This window comes from Callithrix jacchus, chromosome 16 (assembly GCF_049354715.1).
Source record: "Callithrix jacchus isolate 240 chromosome 16, calJac240_pri, whole genome shotgun sequence".
Taxonomy (NCBI): Eukaryota; Metazoa; Chordata; class Mammalia; order Primates; family Cebidae; genus Callithrix; species Callithrix jacchus.
In genome coordinates, this window is record NC_133517.1 from 17,184,279 (window position 1) to 17,207,927 (window position 23,649).

Below are 23,649 nucleotides of genomic sequence, written 5' to 3' on the forward strand. Positions count from 1 at the left end.
GTTCAGAAAATGTCAACAATTTTAGTTTGGCTTGGAGTAGCTTGTTTGTAGGGATCTGTTTGTGCTGGGAATTTTGTATTTAATTTGTAAAGCATTGGGAAGACACTGAAGGTTTCTGAGGAAGCAATGAAATGATCCAAGTTGTGCTTTGCTGCTAGGACTGGACTGGGTGGCTTGGGAAGAGATCTGCAGCGAGAAGCTCATAGAGTACCCTGGGAGGAAGAGAGAGCAGAAGGAATGAGGGCCTGGGCTGGGCTGGTGGCAGTAAGAAAAAGAAAAGAGGCAGAATGTACATGATTCGGCAGTCAATTGGGTGCAGCTGGATTAAGAAAGTTCTTGGGAGACGGCAACCTGAGTGTGTCCGAGCCTCCCCCTACCATGTACTCCTCTCCAGAGCTGAAGCTTACTGAGGCCAACAAGCATGTTGAGATGAAGGGGGTAAGGATGGCCCCACCTCTGAAGGGTTGCTGCAGGATTTTTCTCCTGGGATTTTTATGAGAACCTGGAGTTAGCGAGAAAAGCCTTGGTGACAAAAATAAAATAAATTGTATCTTGGTCTACAGAGATGGGCAGGTTGGTGATGATGTTATAAACAGAAGAGAGGACTTCTGGCCTTCCAGTCTGATATTTAAGAAAATTGGAAGTCATCCCTTCCATACTCACAGCAAAAAAACTTAACAACCTGAAAATCAACAACTCTTTTTAGATGCATGAAATAGTTGGGTCATGGAACAAACTGTTGTTCTCCAAATTAGAAAGACAGACAGGAATATACAGAAAATCACAGCTCACTGAAGCAGAAGCCCAGGAGCAGAAATCTCTATTGGAACCAGTATTGGGTTCCTTTTACCCAGTACATCCCATTTAGCTTTCAAAGAAAAATGACAAGGCATACTGAAAGACAAAAGCACAATTTCAAAAGACAGAGCAAGCATTAAAACCAGACTCAGATATGTCAGAGATGTTGGAATTATCAGAGTGGAAATTTAAGACAACTAATGTGGTAAGGGCTCTAATTGAAAAAGTGAACTACGTGCAAGAACAGCTGAGCCAGGTTAGCATAGAGATAAAAACTCTAAGAATCAAATGGAAATACTAGCAATTAAAAAAAACCACCTTCCACAGAAACAATGTTTTTGATGAGCTTATCAATACAGTGGGAAGTGCCAAGGGAAAAAGTCAGTTAGCTTGAAGAAATGTCAATAGAAACTTGCAAAACCATGCAAAGAGAAAAAGATAAAAAAGGGAACTGTATATGTAAGAGCTGTAGGATAACTATAAAAGATGTAATACTCACATAGTGGAAATACCAGAAAGAAAATGTAAAAAAAAAAAAGGAAGAGAAAAAATGTTTGAAGCAATAGTGGCTAAGAACATTTTAAAATTAATGAAAGATGCCAAATCACAGATCCAGGAACCTCAGAGAGTATGAATCAGGACAAATAACAAAAAAAATGTGCCTTGGTAGATAATATGTAAACTGCAGAAAATCAAAGACAAACAGAAAAATCTTGAAAGAAGGTGGAGGCATGAGGGTCGGGGAGTACCCTACGTAGAGAAGATAAGAATTACATCGTAGTTCTCTTCAGAATCCATCTATGAGAGAGTGGAGTGAAATAGTTAAAGTATTTAACAGAATAAGAGCCTCGGGGAGATTCCAAGTTCAGTACCAAAAACATCTTCTGGGCTTAAAAAAAAACCCAGGATGTTATTTAACATTGGAAAATTGGTAGGTAAATTAAAGGAGAAAATGGTCATTATTGAGTATGGGCCCACCTCTGACTGATTCAGTTATGAGGGGTTGCTGCAGGATTTTTCTCCTGGGAGCAACCCTTAGTGAAAAAAACAGAGTATATAGATCTACAAAAGAAAAGGCACATTAACGTAGAATTCTGTGTCTGGTGAGATTATCCTTCAAAGGAAAGGGAGAGGCCAGGTGTAGTGGCTCATGCCTGTATTTCCAGCACTTTGGGAGGCTGAGGTGGGAGGATTGTTTGAGCTCAGGAGTTCAAGACCAGCCTGGGCAACATGTTGAAACCCTTGGTGTGGTTTCAACATTGGCCTGGTGTGGTGGCACATGCCTGTAGTCTCAGCTACTGAGGAGGCTGAGATGGGATTGCTTGAGTCAGGGAAGATAGGGCTGCAGTGAGCCACGAGTGTGTCACTGCACTCCAGCCTGGGCAACAGAGCAAGAACCTGTCTTGAAGAAAGAAAAGTAAATGGGAAATAAAGATGTTCTCATACAAACAAGCATTAAGGAATTTTGTCACCAGTCAACCTGTCTTTCAAAAAGTGTGAAAATAAGTTCTTCAGAAAGAAGGAAAATGATATAGGTAGGAAAATGGAATCTATGTAAAGAAAGGAAGAGTATTTGAGAAGGAATAAATGAAGGGAAAATAAGCAAAAGGGAGAGAGTAACACGACTCAGTAAGTATACACGTCACTCTCCTCTGCCTCCCAAGATGCCGTGGTGGTCCTGAATACAGGGGTTCCCACTTTCTCTACTTGTAAGCTGAGTGAGTGTAAGAAGGTCAGAGAGCAGAGCAGCATCATCCTTGTGCCTTGCCAGGGACCTAGCAACCACTGGGCCACCTGGGAAGATAGGACTGCATCTTCCACCCTTCAAGGAGTTCAACTTGAGGACCAGTGTACAAAGGAGAAGAGCAGCCCAGCTGAGGGGGTTTGGGAGCCAGAGTCAAGGAAAACACAAAGACTGAGACCTGGCCCCTAATGAAACTGAGCAGCTGAAGAAGACAGGCATCAACTTGAATAGAATTGGAGCCTTGGGGAGATTCAAGTACAGTACCGAAAACCTCTGGGATAAAATAAGCCTAGGATGTTGTTATTTAACATTGAAAAACTGGCAGATAAGTTAAAGGAGAAAATGGTCATTATTGAGTAGCAAGTAGTGAAAAAATAGAGTATATAGATCTATGAGACCTGATATGTGGACTAAAGAAATTGCAGAAGAAGAAAAAAAGATGAGATGGAAGAAAGACAATAATTGAGTACATGGAAGAAGAAAATTTTCCTGAGCTAAAGAAATTTTTAAGTCTGCAGTCTGAGAGAATTCAATGAATTCCTGGTGGGATTGTTTGGGTGGGGGGAAATAAAGATGTACATTTACTATATTTTGGTAAAGTTTCTGACCCCTGATGATAAAAAGAACATCTTACAAATTTCCAAGCTGGGAAGAACGAATTGCTAAGAAAGGGGACACAGTCAGACTAGGCCCAATTTTTTAAATTTATCATTTTCTAGCATAAAAGATGCTAGAAAATGAGGGCAAATAAGAACATGCTTAGGCTACTGAGAAGATAGGACTAAGACCGATAATTCAATACCAGACAAGATGGCACTCTTCTGACCGAATGGAAGATATTGGTGAATTTTCAAGGATGGAAGACTGTATCATCCTTTAAAATGTGTTGTGGATTTCCTATTATTTTGTCTATTTTAGCACTGAAAATTCGACCTCTCGGAGAAACATTTAGTCACAGGCAAACCAGGACAACTGGTCGACTTACAACCCAGATGAAGAAAACCCACATCAAGTGGAAAAAGAATGGAGACTTCAAGGTGGGGAGTTCTCAATCAGGGAGATTTTGCCCTCCCCTCCACTCGTCTGTTGTCCTATTTCCCCTTCAGAATTTGGCGATATTTTTTTTTTATCATCATGGCTAGAGCAATGGGGAAGAGAGTTCTACTGCTAGCATCTAGTGAGTGGAGGCCAGAGATGCTGCTGAACATCCTGCGAGGCACAGGATAGCCCCTCAGGGCAAAGAATTACTTTGCCCAAAAGGTCAGTGGTGCCAAAGTTGAGAAACTCTGAAGTGGGCGGAAGATAATGGGAAGTGGAAAGAGTGGTAAGCTACAAACCTTGCATATATATTTAGATATATAAAATTTAAATGTAAGTGGATAATGAAAGATTGTCTTTGGATATATAATGTAAGAACCTGTGAAAGCTTCTGGAAATAGAGGAGACAAGCTGCAGAAAAATCCCAATATTGTTCTAAAAGTATGAAACTGCCTTCACAAAACCTAGGCATTGGGGTAGAGATAGAAGAGGCTGACAAAACAGGTGAAGCTTTCAAGAATTTTTCAAGCTTTCAATTTATTAGAATGGGAATGGAGCTAGTCAGGATATAAGATGTCTTAAAATAGAAAATCATAGATATCTTGTTTTCGTATAATCATCAAAAATTGGTATGTCAATATCAGGTAAACGTTTTTCCAGGAAAGAGAATTAATGGAATGGAAAAATACATCAGAACTGCTGTATTAGCAAAAGGTTGAAAGGGATTGAGCGGCAGCTTGATGAAACCTGGGAGAATATGAGAAATGATGCAGGTATTCGGAAGGGAGCAGTGTCCTGCCAGCCGGTTTTGCCAACCGTGATTCTAAGAGGGTTGAATAATGTCACTGTTTTATTTCTGTATTCTATCCAGAGGCTGAAAATCCATAGCCTTGTAATAAAAATGTGTGGTTTATTTCAAAGTTCTTAATGAAGTAGTACAACAATAATTATCACTTTTCCCCAAGTAGGTCTATGGCATGGCATTATTGGCTAATACCCGTTTCCTTCCCCAGACCCCAATCTTCACAAGGGTAGAAATCATGTCTCTCATCCCCGACAACCTATCAATGTTTATTAAACAAACAAATCAATAATAGCCTCTCAATCTATGATTAGAAGACTAGATATATGGAGAAAAAGCCCCAAGCAACGGAATACCTGTGAAAAGTTCAGGTGGTTGCATATTTTACTGAGATTCGTGAAAAAGAAACAAAGGAGAATGTAAGAATAAAATGCACGACCTGGCTGGGCAGAGTGGCTCACACCTGTAATCCTAGCGCTGCGGGAGGCCGAGGTGGGTGAGTCACTTGAGGTCAGGGGTTCAAGAGCAGCCTGGGTAAAATGGTGACACCTCATCTCTATTTAAAAAAAAAAAATAGCTGGGTGTGGTGGTGCACGTTTATAATTCCAGCTACTCAAGAGGCTGAGGCAGGAGAATCATTGGAACCTGGGAGGCAGGGGTTACAGTCAGCCGAGATTGTGCCACTGCACTTCAGCCTAGGCAACAGAGTGAGACTCCATCTCATAAATAAATAAATATAAAAATAAATAAAATAAAATGCATGACCTTATGAGCCAATGAAGGCTGACTTGAAAACGTAAGAGGCTCAATTTGCATAACATAAAAGTTGTGAAAGAAATTTCCTTCTTAGACTAAGGCTGACAGATATAGCAAATACAAATACAGGACACCCAGTGACATCTGAATTTCAGATGAACAACGAATAATTTTATGCACAAATATGTTCCAAATACTGGCAAGGAACATACTTATACTAAAACAATATTCATGATTCATCTGAAATTCAAAATAACTGGTGTCTTGTATTTTATTGGGTAACCCTACCCTAGACCATACACAGAAGCAATATTTTCTGAATAGTTTAAGAAGATTATTCAGGAAACGAGTTACTTTTTTTCAAGTTGACATTTGAAAAACATTATTCAAATATAGCATCTATTAATGATTTAGTAGCAATCGCCTTCTATTAATTAATTCCTGTGCCCTTTCAACTGTATTTTATTTTCTCCTTAATTCTGTATTATTTTCTAAGAGACCTTGATCCTGCCTCCCGCAGTTATTTTCTGGAACATAATCTCCAAAGTAGTCGGAGGAGCTGTGATCCCATTGGTAAAGGAAAGTCGTATTTGTGTGGTGCTTTCTCCCATGTATCCAGATAATGCTTGCCTCAGTGGAGCAGGTAATATTCTCCCCATTTCATAAATGAGGTCAAAAGTTGTTGTGTGCTGGTGATAGTTTCTGCGCTAGTATAATGCCATGGAGGAGAAGCAGCACGAGGTTGAGGGCTAAACATGACAGACCAGCCCAATGGCCCTGGGTGCTGACTCCCCGGGTGAGGACCTTCTAGCACGTGCAAGCCTGACGACCTCCACCTCTAGTCCAGAAATTGAGAGGGCAAGGAGGCTGGGCCAGTGAGCTGCTCTGGGCAGTACCAAAGAGAATGGGGTTGGGACCAAGGGAGATGAATGTTTCCTGTGGAGCAGATGTGGATTTTACAGGCCAGAGAGCTATGGTCCAGCAGAATCCTTGTGCAGTGGACCACTGGGAAACCGGGAAGAGGGGGTGTTGCGGCACAGGAGTAAAATGCATGGCGTACCACATGGCTGTCACTGTTGGGTTCTTGCAAAAACCCCCCGAGGGATCCTTGAAGGAGTCAGGACCCCTGCCCAGAGAGAATTTGTCATGTCCAGAGAGCTCAAAGCCAGCTTACAATTTTTTTCCGTCAAGTGAGATCATTCTGTTTGTTTCCTCTCCTCCCTCCTCATGCTCCAACTCAGAGGAAGGTTTGGTAGGAGCTGCAGGGGGTGGAGACAGAGAAAAGGAGAGGAACTCAGGTGGCATACTGTGATGTGTCTGTGGGAGGAAGTGAGGGAAAGAGATATCAGCATTGGATGAAGGTTGAAGATGCCCTAATTTCTGATTTGAGTCAAATAAGATGACGGTAGGAATATCTATTATGTAGCAGTGACTCGTGAAGTCATCGTGCCGGTCAGCATTTTAATCCAGGGGTGAGATGGGAAGTGTTCCCCAAAAAACTCACTTAAAAAATGGTGTGAGAGTTTTAAACTTTATCTTGAATGCTGGGTACACTTAAAATAGGTAATAGAAATGTGAATTATTTAATAAACCTCATGAATCTACCATTTGACTGAAGAAATAGAAATGCCTAAAACACTTAAAGTTCCCTTTGGGCTTCCCAATCGTGTCTTTGGTCCTGCTCCTAATATTTGGTTTATTTTCACTGCCTTCTGTTGTTCACAGTTCTATTACACATATTAGTAGTCTATAGCATGTTTGTTTTGCTTTACTTGAACTTCATTGAATGGTATCAAACTATATACATACATTTTTTCAGTGGCTTGTGTGTTTCACTCATTCATCCCTATTGAAGCATGCAGTTATATTTGTTATCTACTGCTAAAGAATGCTCCATTGTGTGAATAATGTAGCAATATGATGGCTGGGTGTGGTGGCTCACGCCTACAATCCCAGTGCTTTGGGACACCAAGGTGGGCGGGTCACTTGAGGTCAGGAGTTCGAGAGCAGCCTGGCCAACATCGTGAAACTCCAACTCTATTAAAATACAAAAATTAGCTAGGCATGGTGGCACTCACTTGTAATCCCAGCTACTTGTGAAGCTGAGGCAGGAGAATCACTTGAACCAGGGAGGCGGATGTTGCAGTGAGCTGAGATTGAGGCACTGCACTCCAACCTGGGTGACAGAGCAAGACCCTCAAAAAAAAAAAAAAAAAGAAAAAAAAAGTAGCAATGTAATTTTCAGTTTTCCTGTTAGGAGCTACTTGTATTAGTGGCATTTTTCTGTTATAGACCACAGTGTTTTAAACATTTTTAAAAGGCCATGTATGCAAGCATTTGTTTAGGGTATATTTCTAAACGTGGGATTGCTGGGTTTATAGTATCACTTTTTAATTTCTACCAAATCCTTCTCCAAATCAGTTGAATCAAATTCTGCCCCTCCATTCCATTTTAGAAATTTCCATTATTACACATCCCAGGCATCACTTGATATGGTCAGACTTTTAAAATATTTGCCTATCTAGCAGGTTTAACTTGTGGTTCTAACTCACATTTTTGTAATGGCCAACAAGCCTATTTTTCATTGTTATAAATTAATCAATTTCTAAAATTTAATCAAATTGGAATTGCAGAAATCCAATGGAAAAGCAGTTGGATGGAACACTCTGTTTGTCTCTAATTTATACTCCAAATAACACATGATTTACCAAAATGTATGACAAATTATTCTAGAACAAAATCAACCTGATTGATTGTTCTGGTTGGCCAGAAACGGTGCTGTAGGTTCCGGGACATATGTGGTCTCATGATGTGACTCTTCCTGCTTTTCCTGCCAGAACAGACCTGTGGTACCCAGTTGACTACACATTCTGGAGTCTCTACCTGGTTTATTTTATTTTATTTTTTTCCTATAGCTGGGTCAGTGGATGGGAAGTGAAAGGATGGTTTGATTATTGCTTCTTTAGTGTTCAACTTGCCAGCAATGAGAACTCTAACTCAGGAAATAAAGTCCTTGAGCTTCCACTTTCAAAAGAAATTATGAATAATCGACCAGGCTGGGTGTGGAGGCTCACACCTGTAATTCCAGGGCTTTGGGAGGCTGATGCAGGAGAAATGCTTGAGGCCAGTGGTTTGAGACTAGCCTGGGCAACATAGGAAGACCCTACGTCTACAAAAAATAAAAAAGATTAGCTAGACATGGTAGCATGCACCTTTAGTCCTAGCTACTTTGGGAGGCTGAGGTAGGAAGGTTACTTGAGCCCAGGAGTCCAAGGCTGAGGTGAGCTTTGATTTTGCCACTGCACTCAAGCCTGGGTGACAGAGGGAGACCCTGTTTTGTTTTGTTTTTTTTTTAAAAATTTCCCAGGAAGCAGTTTCCATGATTTCATTTACCATCTAATACTAATTTGGTTGCCTATGAAAAAGTTCTCCCTAATACTTCCTGCTGATATTTGAGCAGCCCCCTCCTTTCTTTGACTATTCTTCAGTAGTCCTCGGCATCCTCTGGGCACCACAGCTTTACTTTTTAGTACTCATTCAACTTTTTCCTGTAAGGAGATATATCACAGTTAAAAGGTCTTTCAGATAATATCATGTCCTAGTGTGTAACTTGAGATTTAGAGACCTAATATTCCTTAAACACACACATAAGAACTTTGAATGATTGTGTTCTCTGTACATAGTGCTTTATAACATAGTCAAGTCCATCCTTCAGAAGTCACGTGTACTTCCCTTTATTAATTACCCTGTCCATGCTGTCTGTGTCAGGCTGAATAATGGCCCACAAGGTTTTTGAGAATGTTATACCAGCAAAAGCACAGCCTGCTTGGACTGAACAGGATAAGAGAGGATAGAAGGAAAGAAGATTGTTGGACTCCCAAAATTCTATAGGCAGAAAACAGGCTGACAAAATGACTCAGCTGCAAACATGTGCTACCCTTTTAAAATAAGGGTGATTCCAAGGGTGGATCTGTGAGCCGGTAGCCACAAAGGATTTTTCCCAGGCCCTGAAATGCAACCGAGTTTGCCTGCTTGCATTTGGAAGTTGGTGGAGACCAGAGACTCCACTTTTCTTTTCATTTTCACCCGTTTTGAACAGCAACGTCTGTAACTACTTTGCTATGCCTATCCCACTATTGTGTTTTGCAGAACAGAACTTGTTTTCTGATTTCACAGGTCCACAGACAGAGAAGAATTTTCCCCCAGGATGGATTATATGTAGATTCATCTGTACCCGATTTAGATGACAAGATTTGAGACTCTTGAGCTGATGAGATGATTGAGATTTGGACTTGAAGCGGTAATGAGTTAAGGCTTTGGGGGACCTTGAATTGGGGGATGTATGTGAATCTTCAAGGATCAGAGGGTGGATTGTGGTAGACCGAATAACAATCCCCACCCCCCACCAATACATTCATACCCTAATCCCCAGAACCTGTGCCTGTTATCTCACATGGCAAAAAGGACTTTGCTGATGTGATTATGAATTAAGGATCCTGCCATGGGAGATTAGCCTGGGTTATCCAGGTGGGCCTGATGTAATCACAGTGGTCCATATAGGAGGGATTCAGGAGGAGTGAAACACAGAGAAGGAGGCCATGCAAAGCAGAGATTAGAATGATGAGGCCAGGAGCCAAGGCATGTCAGCAGCCTCTAGAAGGGAAAGAGACAAGGAACAGTTTTCCCCGAGGGCCTTCAGAAATAACCAGTCCTATGACACCTTGATTTTAGCCCTGGAAGACTCATTTTGCTCTTCTGACCTCTAAAACTCTAAGACAATATGTTGTGTTGTTTTTAACCACTAAGTTTGTGGGAATTTGTCATAGCAACAATAGGAAACAAATACACTCTCTATTGGGTCAGGGTCCTGACATGCTCTTTTATATTTAAAAACATTAGCTAGAGCCATTGTGTGAAAATGAATGAGGGAGCAGATTTCTTTTTCCTAGGTGGACCATTTCATTATAACTGGTGAGTCAATTTTTTTTCTCAAACAAAATAATATTTTTAAACAAACTATGAAGAACTTGAGTTATAGAAAGCCCTTTATAAAACAAGTGTTCTCTAATTTAGCAGATACTACCTGGACTATAATACTTTAGCTTTTAATAAGTATCTGAACTAACTCTACTAAATAAAAAACCTGTCTCTGGAAGGCCTAAGGGCTTTTTAGGAAAAAAACTGACAATGACGCATAAAATTACCTTTGCCAAAATGTCAGGAAGATCACATTGTTAATATTCTTATAAAATCCCAATAGGAAAAAAAAATGCCATGATTAAAACTTATGAGGTGTGTCTTTGATGGGGCTGGTTATTCAGAACAAGTTTGGGCACATACGGCAAGACACAAGTAAAATGTGTGAGCTTCCTATTTAGGGAGTTAAGAAATTCTTTGGTCTTCATCCTCATGTTTACTTTCTTCTTTTGATTGATCGGAAATGCCAAAGGGTGGCACTTAACTCATTTACACTTAATGTATGGATGTGAATTATCCAATTAGAAAAGAATTGTTAATGATTTTCATTTGAAAATTATGTTTAGACATTGTAATATCTATGTTGTGAAGCCAACTAACTTATGAGCCAGCTATTTCCCCCTTAGCGTTTGAGCTTTTTCCATTCATTACCAGTTTGTGTTTATGTACCTGTATCAGTAACAGGGCAGTCAGGAAACCAGACATGTAGCTTATACATGCGACAGACAACCTGGAGGCAGCCAAGGACAGTGGGGAGACATCTATAGCTTAGCAAGAGCAGGACTCTGCTTCCACACTCAGTGCTCAAGGACTCATAGGAAGAGGCAGAGTATTCATCACCTCCCGCTGCTGTAACAAGTCACCATAAACGCAGTGGCTTATAACAACACAAACGTATTTTCTTATAGCTCTGGAGGTCAGAGGTCCAAAATGGGTCTCCCCGGGCTAATTTTCTTTCTTTTCTGGAAGCTTTAGCAGAGAATCTGTTTTCTTTCCTTTTTCAGCCTTGAGAGGTTGCCTCGACTCATGGCCGTTTCTCCACATTCAGGGCCGGGATTCGCAGGTTACATGTGCTTCACATCACGTTGCTCGGAGACAAACTCTTCTGACACGTCTTCTACATTTAAAGACCTTTGCAATTACCTGAATAGTCCAGGATGATTTTCGTATTTTGATGTCAGCCAGTGAACGACCTTATTTCCATGTGCAACCTTAATTCCCCTTTCCCACGTGTCAGAACCTATTCACAGTTTTCAGGGACTAGGACTTGAACATTTTGGGAGGCCATTATTCTGCTTCCCAAGTGGTATTGCTGGAATTGGAAGCTGGGCCACGGCAGGAATTATGGCGATGGATGGAGCAGTGCATGGACGAGACACATCCCAGACAATGTGGCAGGGGGAAAAAGAAGCACCTTAGCTCCTCACCACAAAATGGGAAGGGCTCACTAGGTAAACTCCTGGTTCTAAAACATCTGACTCCTTTCCTTTTCTTTCTTCTTGTGTATTCTCAAAAGCCCGTTATTGGGTGGTAGGGAATATATTTTCTTCTGCTTATGCCTTACTGTGTAATATGACAGTTATATACTTCTTTATGACATATACCAATATAATGGAAAAAGGACTGACTCAACCAAAATAGACAACCAAGCCACACAAAACTCTGTCAGCTATATACCTTGAGTTGTTTGTGTGGGAAAAATCATGTGATTAAACCCATTCTCCATGAGCACTTTTCATAACAATGGCTAGTGGGACGATTTGTAATGCAGCCTCTGTGGCCGTAGCATTCTTCCTGGATTCAAGCCAAATGAGGTGAGCATGGGGGTCCAAAAACCGTGTGGGTCATTCAGGTTTTTCCCAAATACTGGGAAAAGATAGCTCATTATAATGTGCTCACTAAAAAAAGTCGTTTTTCTGTCATTCTGCAGAAATTTACGGCAAATGGGATTCAGAGGATTATTGCGTGAAGGAAATGTCAGTGTTAAATCTATAGACAGTCCCTTTAGTGCTGCATGTTATAAATTAAAAGCGAGCACTAGTGAAAAGGCCTGGTGAAGGGGAAATAGTGAGGCACTAAGCTGATCTGCGTTTACCTTTCCTTCTGGAACACACGTGCTTGGCTGCTTTTGCTCAGACCCCTCCCCCAGCAAGCAGTCACTGCATTTCTGTGCCCATCCACCTCGCTTCGACCACCTTAGCAATGCTGTTTCAGCAGCTTGCTGCAATGCCAGCATCAGGTGTCACAACTACTATGGTGACTGGGTTAAATGGCTGTGCTGTTTTCCCTGGAGAAGCAGGGACAGGCAGGCCAGTCTTTGTCTCTGCCAGGAGAGGTCTGAATTTCAAACTTCATCCCAGACAATGTGCCTGGGAGCCGTGGGGTTTTTGGTCATTTGGCCTGGCTTATTCTCTGCTCCACCACTGGCTCTGTGAGCATGAACAGAGGCCTCGGGCTCACTGTGCACAGCCAGGCGCTTGTTTGAGGGGAGGAAAATGCATCTTTCTTTTCTTCCCTTTATTCTGAGCCCAAGTTTGGTTCAAGTGTTTGAAGCCAGACCTGTGAATGGACTCTCTTCTGCTGGACTCACCTGTGACCCCAGCAATTCCTGCTCTGAGATACTGGTGCGTGGGAAGCAGGAGGCAGGTGTGGAAATGGTGTTCTCATCTTTCTTCTTTCTCTTCCTTATCCTCCCACCACTGTGGTTCTAATGGAAGGACCTGGGCACTGACACTGGGGGTGCTCATGTGTATTGTCCTCTGAATGCTGCCTCATAAAGACCACAGCTAGGAATCCCTGAGCTCTCTACAGTGCTAAGTGCTTCACAATGTTGTATCAGTTTATACTCAGAGAAACTCTGAGGCTATTAATTTTATCTTCTCCTTCTTACGCATGGGTAAATTGAGGCTCAATGTGCTGAATTGTGTCTCCCTCACCAAATTCACATGTTGAAGCCCTAAATCCCAGTACCTCAGAGTGTGAATATATTTAAAGACAGTCTTTAAAGAGGTAATCAAGGTGAAAACGAGGTTGTATGGGTGGGCTCTAATCCACCCTGACTGGAGTCCTTGTATGAAGAGGAGATCAGGACAGACATATAAACCAAGGGAAGTCCTGCTGAGGGTACAGGAAAAAACAGTCATCTCCAAGCCAAGGAGAGAGGCCTCAGAGAAATGGAACCTGCTGACACCTTGATCTTGGACTTCCAGCCTCCAGAACTGTGAGGAAATAAACTCTTGGTGTTATCCCCCAAATCAGTGGTACTTGGTCGTGGCAGTCCTAGCAGACAAACACAGTAACTTTCCCAAGGCTACACCCTAGGGCAACCTGACTGTAGAAGCCATGTTTTCAATGAAAACACCATAATTATTCTTTGATATGTTTCCAGTAATATATTTAGGCATTAGTTAATATTTTGGAAGGGTGTGTTTTTAAATACTGATTAAGTCTCTATCTCCTTTCATATTGAAAACATATTTACCGCCAAATTTTGAAAGCCACTCTGAGAACTGACTTTGCCTAGTTATCTCTAGGTGAGCTGTGAATTTTTCAAAACAAAACTTTGTCAGTGTTTCTTCAATTAAAGAAGAAAAACCAACTATGCAAAATAGCTCTTGGTTTTTTAGGGGCAGGAGGTAGGTTTCAGGAAATCAAACAAACAATAAGGCTTGGAAATCCCCCATGAGTGGGGCTTTCTGACCCTGGGGCAGGGACTGGCAGTCTCTCAAAGAAGTGGAGCATTTCTTATTTTTCCAAAGGTTGAGACCCTGGGCGAGGGGTGAGAGGTAAGGGACTGGGGCAGGAAAGTCTGCACAAGGGGTGCCTGGGAGGTGCTGGGTAGGCAGCCTCTCTTGAAACCCAGCTGAGCAGGAAGGGTGCCGGCGGTCTGTCTTGGGCATCCCCAGGTAAGCCAGCAACCTACTGGTTGATCCTGATCTACTGGTTGAGAAAGCTTGCCCTAGAGTATCTTACACAACTGTGTATTTAGAGTTTTCCAGAAGACTGAACTCCATGGCAGTAGGAGACTTGCCCTCACTCTGTTCTTGGCCTATGGTAAGGATTCACATCAACACATTAAAACAGAGACCCCCAAGCATAGGGATTGGGATGTTTGGTGTTTCACGGCACGCCAGGATTTTTATTTTTAATGACTCAAGACATTTATCCCATTAGTCAGATTTTTTTGATATAGTTCATAAAAAAGCAAAATCAGCCCAGTTTCCTGATTTCAGCTGTAGTCACAGTTCACAGCGTTTCTGAATTGTCATTGGATAGCATTAGCTACTTCATTAATTTCTTTCTAAAAACTACTCTGGAATCAAAAAGAATAGTAAACAACAGTTTTTATTGCATCCATGTAGATTTCGACAGAGGAAACAGAAAAGAGTCAATGTCTGCAGGAGGTAAGGAAATGTGATCGGGCTGGCAAGTCTGATTGGCTATGACCTTGAGTATAATCAATAGGCCACTTCCCCTTTTGTCAGGCAGAACTGAATTCCACGTATTTTTTTTCTAGCAAAGGCACTTACCTAATGATATTAAAATTTTAATTGATTATGCTCGATGTTCTGAAAATTGAAGCAGCTCAACTCAAACTCACTCAACCTGCTCACCTTCCAGCCGCCATTGACTTGTGGTTGCGACAGCTATAAATAAATGCTGCCACCTACAGGACAGAGTGCGTTTGCGCACGGCCTGCTGCATCCTCTCGTCCTGTGCCTTCTGTCTTATTTTCTGCCACTACTTCACATTTTACTGCTTTTCTTTCCTACCCTCTTCTCCATATGATTCAAAAGATCAGAATATGTATTTGTTTGACATTCTTGATTTTGTTTTAGAATACAAAAAGAGAATCCCATATTCGGTAGGAAAAAATGATTATAGTGAATCTCCAGATTCTCTAAGACTCATATAGTAAATATTAAAATAGGATGAAAATATTTTGTGAGACCCAGTGTCTGAAATATTAATGCAAACACTTCACACGTTTCTTCAGATTTTTCCCCTTTCTTATACCAGAACGTGAGTCAATAAAGCTTCTCACTCTAAAATGTCATGTAACATAACTTACATCACGCTCAGTAGCTCTGCTTGAGTTTAAGAAGCAGATGATAGCCAGCCCACTCCATCTTGGGTTGGCACTATTAGAAAGTGTGCTCTTCCAACCAGCCCAAATGCCCATTAATCAACGAGTGGATAAAGAACATGTGGGGTATATATGCCATGGAATACTACTCAGTCATAAAAAGGAACGAAATAATGGCATTTGCAGCAACCTGGATGGAAGTGAAGACCATTAGTCTAAGTGAAGTAACTCAGGAATGGAAAACTGAACATCGTTATGTTCTCACTCATAAGGGAGAGCTGAGCTATGAGGACATAAAGGCATAAAAATGATGAACTTTGGGGACTTGGGGGAAAGGGTGGGAGCCAAAGACTACACATTGGCTACAGTGTACAGTGCTTGGGTGATGGATGCACCAAAATCTCAGAAATCAGCACGAAAGAACTTATTCATGTAATCAAACACCAACTTTTCCCCCAAAACCTATTGAAATTTAAAAAAAAAAAAAAAGAAGAAGAAAGTGTGCCCTTCAAGTGGATTAAAATGTGTCCATGCACTGGGCGTTGAGCCTGGATCTGTGTTTTGGAATGATGAAGAGAAAGCAGATTCCCTGTCTCACAGGATAGTGTTTTGCATTTAGGAAGTCAGACATCACAGTTCCCAGAGTTTGAACCTTTAGCTGGCTTCCTTTACCTCACCTCATAGACATGATTCCTACCCTTCACCCCAACCAAATGGCCGCTTGCTTCTCTGGATGTGACAATTCACTGCCATCCGTTCCACTAACATCATATTGTTTTTAAGTGTCTGTAGCAGAAATGGATGGACGCTTCAGGATTCTGTGAACCTTGCTTTCTATTCTCTCCACCCTCAGATGTCAGCTTAAGAAGTAAAAAGAGCACTTTACACAGTTAAAGGTCTCTAAGCCCATTATTAAAAACACAGCATAGGTTGGGCATGGTGGCTCATGCCTATAATCCCAGCACTTTGAGAGGCCAATGTAGGAGGATCACTTGAGGCCAGGAGTTTGAGACCAGCCTGGGCAACATAGTGAGACCCCATCTGTATTAAAAATAAATAAATAAATAATAAAATAAAAGCTCAGTGTATGTGGTCATCCAGGAGAAGTGTGGTGAGGGAGCATGAAGCTATTTGATGAGTTCTCACAGTACAGTGCCTTTTTGCCCTCAACAACTAGCAAAGACAGAACAAGTCACTGTTTCACTCGTGCGAGTTTCTAGGATGTGTTGCTTGTGCATTTCCCTAGAGTGGTGTGAGCACAAACTATTTTGTGGTGGACGAAGAGAGAGTTCTCTACTTTGCAGACCATAGTGCATGTGAAGTTGTGAGGGAGGCTATGTCTGGCTTTGGAATTTGAGTCTCTCTTCTTGGCACCCAGTCCCTCTTATTTTGGAAAACCTCATCTCCACTATTAACTTCAAGGTACCTGTGTTGGGTGGAGGGCGGGATCTGCTATTATCTATGCTGATATAGATTTAACTTGCAGGCTAAAGTCTCCGCTTTACCACCCTGAGCAGTATTTGTGTTTTACGTTTTCTCTGTAATTTGAAAAGGGTTTGGTTTCTATGAAAGGAGCTTCGATAGTCTATGATCCTGTGGAAGAATGGCTTGGGGACAGCAGAGCTTGTTGATATCCCTAAAAGTTCTTCCAGAAAGGCTATTTTAAAAGAGCTCACATTGTGCTAGCCTGGGCATCATTGTGGTACCCTGTCTCTACAAAATAATTTTTTTTAAATCCAAGCATGATGTTGTACACCTGTAAGTCCTAGCTATTTGGGAAGTTGAGGCAGAAGGATTGCTTGATCCCGGGAGTCTGAGGCTGCAGTGAGCTGTGATCGCACCCCTGCACTCCAGCCTTGGTGGCAGAATAAGACTCTGTCTGTCTAAAAGAGACAGAGAGAGAGCATGCAAGAGAAACATCTCGCATCGTGGTAGATGAGGATCGCTCTCACGGTTTACATAAACCCTGGGTTAGGCCAATACTCATCACCTCAGTGTGATAGTGGAACTATGTGTTTACCCACAGTGATTAGGAGGGCTCTGCTCAGGAAACCGGTTCATTTAGGGTAACCATGTAATCACATTAGAATTGCCTTTTAGGGAAAATGATATATGTTTTGTGCTATATCTGAGTTCTGGTTGTTGTGGCATTGGGGGTTAACTCAGACCAACATTTCTGCTAGAGCTTTTAATTACGCATAATAACCATCACACTTTGTTCTCAGGTATCACTTTCATCCACAGCTCAAAGTGCTCTTCAAGCATTATTAGCTCATTAATCCTTGCAACACTCCTGGAAGGCAGATTGGAGGCAAGATGATTAACCCATTTACCAGACAGGGATGTAGAGGCATAGAGGATTTCAGCAACTTCCTTAGGGTTGTATGAGTCAGAGTTGGGTAGAGAGCAGAGTCTGCTCATCTCCACCCCCAGTCTGCCTCTCTCAACCTTCCTTCCTCCTACGAGCAAAACGTAGTAACATTTGGGTCTTGGGAATTGTCTCTACCTGTTTTCTGAATATCAGTGTGCTGCAGTATACTGAACATTTTGCCAAAAACGAAGCCAAAAAACAGTTTTCTTCTTGAAATGTAAAGCCTATGCTCTTTAAGGGAAAAGATGGATGTCATTGTCATTTTAGTAGAGTTAGAGGAGGGGAGGGGCCATGGTGTGATCTGGGTGGGCATCCAAAAGGACAGTTAATGTATATTTAACTTAATTTAGTTAATGTATATTTAGCAGAGCCACTGAAGGCCTGGGACAGGGTCAAGGGGCTCCAGAGAGCGGCTGGAGAGGTACAGTAGCAAATTCAATGGGAAGCCAGGACTCTCTGTGGGTCTTTGTCTTTATGATTCACTTATTTAACAAACATTTTTTTGAGTTTTTATTACATGCCGGTCATTGGCTAGATTCAAATAATTCTAAGGTGTATAAGATGAAATACTCACCTTGCAGGAATATAAACAAGTGAACAAATATTATACACAGTCATGAGTGATTGCGTAGATACTTACAAAGTGTAGTCAGGGCGAATTTGCTTGAATGGCTGAGAAAACTCTTTCTAAAAGTATCTCTGAAAGACTACATAGCTGGAAGGAGGAAGGGTCCAAAGAATGAGAGAGTTTGGTGAGGGGTCTCTGGGACTAAACTTTCGAGGGCTATCTGTTGAGAGTTTATTGTGATTGACATCATCATTATAGCAGCAGCAAGTATTTACTAAACTTCTAATACGTGCAAGCTGATATTCTGGGCTACTGGTGATACAAACACACACAGAAAATGATTCCAGTCTTCAGGCCAACTGTAATCTGTTTAGAAATGCAGAATATACTTAAAAATACAAGTAGCAATATAATGTAATGTATAGTTACAGCTACTTCAGAACTCAGACAATAACACAATAGAAATCCAAAGAAAAGAGGGTGATAAATTAGAATGCTAGAATTAGGGATGCTTATGAAACATGAGAGACACCATCTTCCATCTCCTTTTTCACTCTACAAATGTGATAATGCCATTGAATTCCACTGCATGTGCCTCCAAAGGTGATAATGCCATTGAATTCCACTGCATGTGCATGGATGACTGGTGATGAATCTATTTTATACCTGACAAAAGCCTCCCTTCAAGATATTTTCTTAGGAAAATAGAATTTAACTAAAAAGATTAAACTGAATATTTGTATTAGGCAGGACAACTTGTGAGACTAGGACAATGGCTATCAATGGCAGTGATCATGACATTCAATGTCTTATGAGGTACTGACCCTTTCAGCTGTCAATCACTCTTTCATTAATCACAATTTTATGGCATTTACAAAAATAATACAAATAAAGCTAGTAACTGGTCTAAATTAGTGAGTTAGTTCTAGCACTCGAAATTACATTAGAACTTCAAATAACACCCAGACACATTTTTGGCACTGAAGCTGCTTTGTCTTCCCCACGAAAGCTTTGAAGGAATTTAACTTTCAAGTCACAACTTGTCATCACCCCAAGAGGAATCTTGATAGTCCTTAGCCGTTATTCCCAACTCACTATGTGCCATTCCAACCTAGCACCCTGTCTCACAATCCTAGGGAATCATGATTCTATTTTCTGTCTCTATGGATTTGCCTATTTTGGATGTTTAATATGGATAGATGATCCTTTTGACTGGCTTCCTTTACATAACATAATGTTTTGAAGGTTGATCCTTGGTGTAGCATGTATCAGTACTTCATTTTTTTGGTATTATTAAATAATACTTTATTGTATGGATATGCCACATACTGTTTATCCATTTATCAGTTGAGAGACACATTGGTTGTTTTCATTTTTGACTATTATGAATAATCCTGATATGGACACTTGTGTACACATATTTTTGTGTACAAATGTTTCATTTCTCTTGGTATTTACCTAGGAAGTGGAATTGCTGGATCATATGGTAGCATGACCACACATTTAAATATACATTTAATCATTTGAGGAACTGCAAAGACTTTTTCTAAAGTGACTGCACTATTTTACATCCTCACCAGTAGAGTATTAGGATCTTAATTTGTCCACATCCTCACCTATACTTTTTGATTCTAGCCATCCTAGTGGGTGTAAAGTGGTATCTCATTGTGGTTTTAGTTTGCATTTCCTTGATAGTTAATAACGTTGAGCATCTTTTTGTGTTTATTGGCCATTTGTATATCTTTTCTGAAAAAATGTCTATTCAGATTCCTTGCTCATTTAAAAAATTAGGTTGTCTTATTATTATTGAGTTGTAATATTTATATATATATTCATGATACAAATTCCTTACTAGATATCTTATTTGCAAAATTTCTATCCCATTCTGTGGGTTGTCTTTTAATTTTCTATATGATGCTTTTGAAATGCAAAAGTTTTTAATTTTCATGATGTTCAGTTTATTTATTTATTTGCTTTTGGTGTTGTTTAAGAAACCGCTGGCTAAGCCAAGGTCACAAATATTTACCCTTAGGTTTTTTTCTACAAGTTTTATATGTTTTTAAGCTCCACATTTATAGTTGTATTACATTTTGAGTTAACTTTTTAAATATGTTGTGAGTAGGAGTCCAAGGTGTTTTATTTTCATGTAGATATTCAATTGTTCTAGCACCATTTACTGAAAGACTGTTCTTTTTTCATTAAGTCTTGATGCCGTTGTGAAAAATCAAGTATTATAAATGTGAGGGCATATTTTCAAGACTCTCAATATATTTCATTGATCAATATGTACCACAGTACCACACTGTTTTGATTACTGTAGCTTTGTAATAAGTTTTGAAATTGGGAAATGTGAGTCTTCCGACTTGTTTTTTTTTTCTTTAAGACTGTTTTGATTATTGTGAGTCCCTTGAATTTTCACACAAATTTTGGAATGATCTTGTCAAATTTCTTTAAAGAAGCCAGCTGGATTTTTGAGCTGAAAACTGCACCGAATCTGTAGATCAGCTGAAGGAGTATTGCTAGCTCAACAATAGTCTTTGTCTTCCAATTCATGTATATGGGATGCATTTTTTATTTAGTTAGTTCTTTCGTAATTTATGTCAACAGTGTTGTATTTTACCCTTATTTTGTTAAATTTATTTCTAAGTATTTTATTATTGTTTATGTAATTGTAAATAAAATTGTTTTCTTATTTTAATTTTGGTTGGTTCATTGTTACTGTATAGAAATACAATTGATTTTTGTATATTTATCTTGCATCCTGCAACCTTGTTGACCTAATTTATTAGTTCTAATAGTTTTAAAAATGGCTTTCTTAGGAATTTCTCTGTACCAGATTATACCATCTGTGAATTGAGATGGTTTGACTTCTTCCTTTTCAATCTGGATTCCTATTATTATGCGTTCTTGCCTAGCTGTCCTGCCTGAAAATTATAACTTCTTAAAAGAATACTATAGATCATAGTAAAAAGCTCCAGGACCCTCACAAGTTCTTCACTCCTAAATGCTATGATGGGGCTGAGATATCATTCTGGGACCTTTGCCAAGCCATAAGGGGCAAAACTTAGGAATATAGGAAAAAGGAAAAGAGCTAGAAAAAAAGAGAAGCAAGAGGAAAGAGAAAGAGGAAAGAGTAGTTGGAGGATGTGGAGAAGGAAAAGGACAGAGAAAACAAAAGGTAGCCCTTGGGCTGAAGGCAACCTCCCTGAGCTCTATGAAGGCAGTAGTGACAGAAGTGAAGCTGTTAGTTTTTATGGGTGACCTTCTTGCCACCAGAAAAAGTAGGCAATCATGGTAGATCTTAGTGAAGGGCTTCCTTTATGTAAGGTAGAAGAATATCATTTTTTTTTTATTGTAGGGCAGAAAGCTTTAGAGAAAATAGCATCAGGTTGGCAAATGATGTAACACAAGGTCCCAGGAAAAAAGCAGCAATGCTTTTCTTTGGTAGTGGGCCTGAAATGACTTTGAGCCAGGACTGAGAGGGTGAAGCACTGCTTGTGTTGCTGCTCTTCCTTGGCCACTGGTGAAGATCTGGGTGTAAATGAGGGGTGGCAGTGAAAAGGCAACCAATCATTTTAATCTAAATGGCACCACTCCAAATGTTGCTGTTTGCCAAGGACCAAAAGTAGCCATGATTATTGATTTCTGATTAATTTGTTCAATCTCTGGGTGAGAGTGCATATTTTAAATTGGATAAACTGAGAGTAGTTAGTTCTAGGAAAAGTTTAGCATCTGAAAGAAAAATGATTCTTCAGAGGATCGGGGGTTATAAGTAAATATCCTTGGGGTCCATGACTTTTTGAAGAAGATTAATCAGAAAAAGTGCATATCAGAATGCAGACAGCAAACAGCTATGGACTGTGCCACTTCTGGAATAAGAAAAGCAAACAGGACCTTAAGGAAATGGGCTGGTTTAGAATTATGAATCACTGAGCCCATTTCTTTCAGTGATTAATGATGAATCACTGTTTTAACTTTGGATGAAATAATAGGCTGCATCTGAGAAGCTTCATTAATCATCATAAGAATTAGGCTTGTACCAATTCATTACTGCAGGGTTGACATGTGCTGAACAGTTGAGCTGAATTTCAGGAAGGGGTGAACTTTAGGCAAGGGCTTGCTTAAAGGAATGCAAACATTAGGAGTCTATCCTCGCCTAGATGGGTGGGGATTTGTGAGTAAAGAATACTTTCTAATGTATCATCCCTCATCTGGAAGCTTAACAAAACACCAACTACAAAGTCTTTGGCTTTTTGGTATTCAGGGTCATGATACAATAGATAACTAACATGTGTCATAAAATCAGATACTTATATCTTCTTCACTTTGCATGTTTCCTTTATTCAGAAGGTGATTAACAATCTACTGGACATTTGGATTTCAGCAGGCATGAAAAATGAAAAAAAAAAAACAAATTTAGCTCATTGTTCTTCTTTGAAGAACAAAATCATCCTGGCAACATCCTAGAGAAAAAGTTTCCTTAAAAACTTGTTAATATAGATAATGAAAACCTTAGCTATAGATAGCAAAAGAAGAAATTCATAGCAACAAGAAATCAGGCCAGATTCATCATTCGGCCAACTTCAGAGACCTTGAGCTGAAACAAGGTTTAAAAAGTTGTTCCAACAGATTTAAATTGATGTGCTACAGAGATATATAGGGAGCATGAATGTCTCTCTTGCAGTAGCCAGTAGTGATGGGGAATCCAAGAGAATTTCTTGTAGTCCTTAACTCCAGCAGATGTAATTTTGATAAAGTAGGAGAAACAGTCACCCAAGTTATGAAAGATGTATATTGTTACGTCTTAATGCTTAGTTAGGTTTAGTAATCTTTAAGAATCATGAATCCATTCACATCATTTGGAAACTTGGCTTTTTATAATACATTTTTCCCCAAATCAAAAGTATATGGGTTTTTTGAAGGAAAAATCAAAGATTGGATCTAAATGTTAAAATCTCATTTTTCTTTTTTTTTTCTTTCCTTTTCTTTTCTCTTTTTTTTTTTGAGACAGAGTCTCACACTGTTGCCCAGGCTGTAGTGCAATGGCTTGATCTCAGCTCACTGCAATCTCCACCTCCTGGGTTCAAGCAATTCTTCTGCCTTAGCTTCCCAAGTAGCTGGGACTACAGGTGTGCACCACCTGCCTGGCTAATTTTTTTGTACTTTTAGTAAAGATGGGGTTTCACCATGTTGGCCAGGATAGTCTCGATCTCCTGACCTCATAATCCGCCTGCCTTGGCCTCCTAAAGTGCTGGGATTACAGGCATGAGCCACTGTGCCTGGCCCAAATCTCATTTTTCTAAAATTTACTATTTTAGAGACCAGGTCTTACTCTGAGGCACAGGCTGGCCTCAAACTCTTGGGCTCCAGTGATCCTTCTGTCTCAGTCTCCCAAGTAGCTGGGACTATAGTGTGTACCACTGTGTCAGCTTACATCTGTTTTGCTTTATTTATTTATTTGACAGTCTCACTTTGTCGCCCAGGTTGGAGTGCAATGGCGTGATTTCGG

At 40.2% G+C, this 23,649-nt stretch overlaps 1 protein-coding gene across 1 annotated transcript in view; it reads left to right on the top strand.

Annotated features, from left to right (window-relative positions):
- LOC144579699 (uncharacterized) overlaps positions 1-23,649 on the top strand; it is a 116,198-nt gene that overhangs the window by 66,522 nt on the left and 26,027 nt on the right. The window lies entirely within an intron of this gene.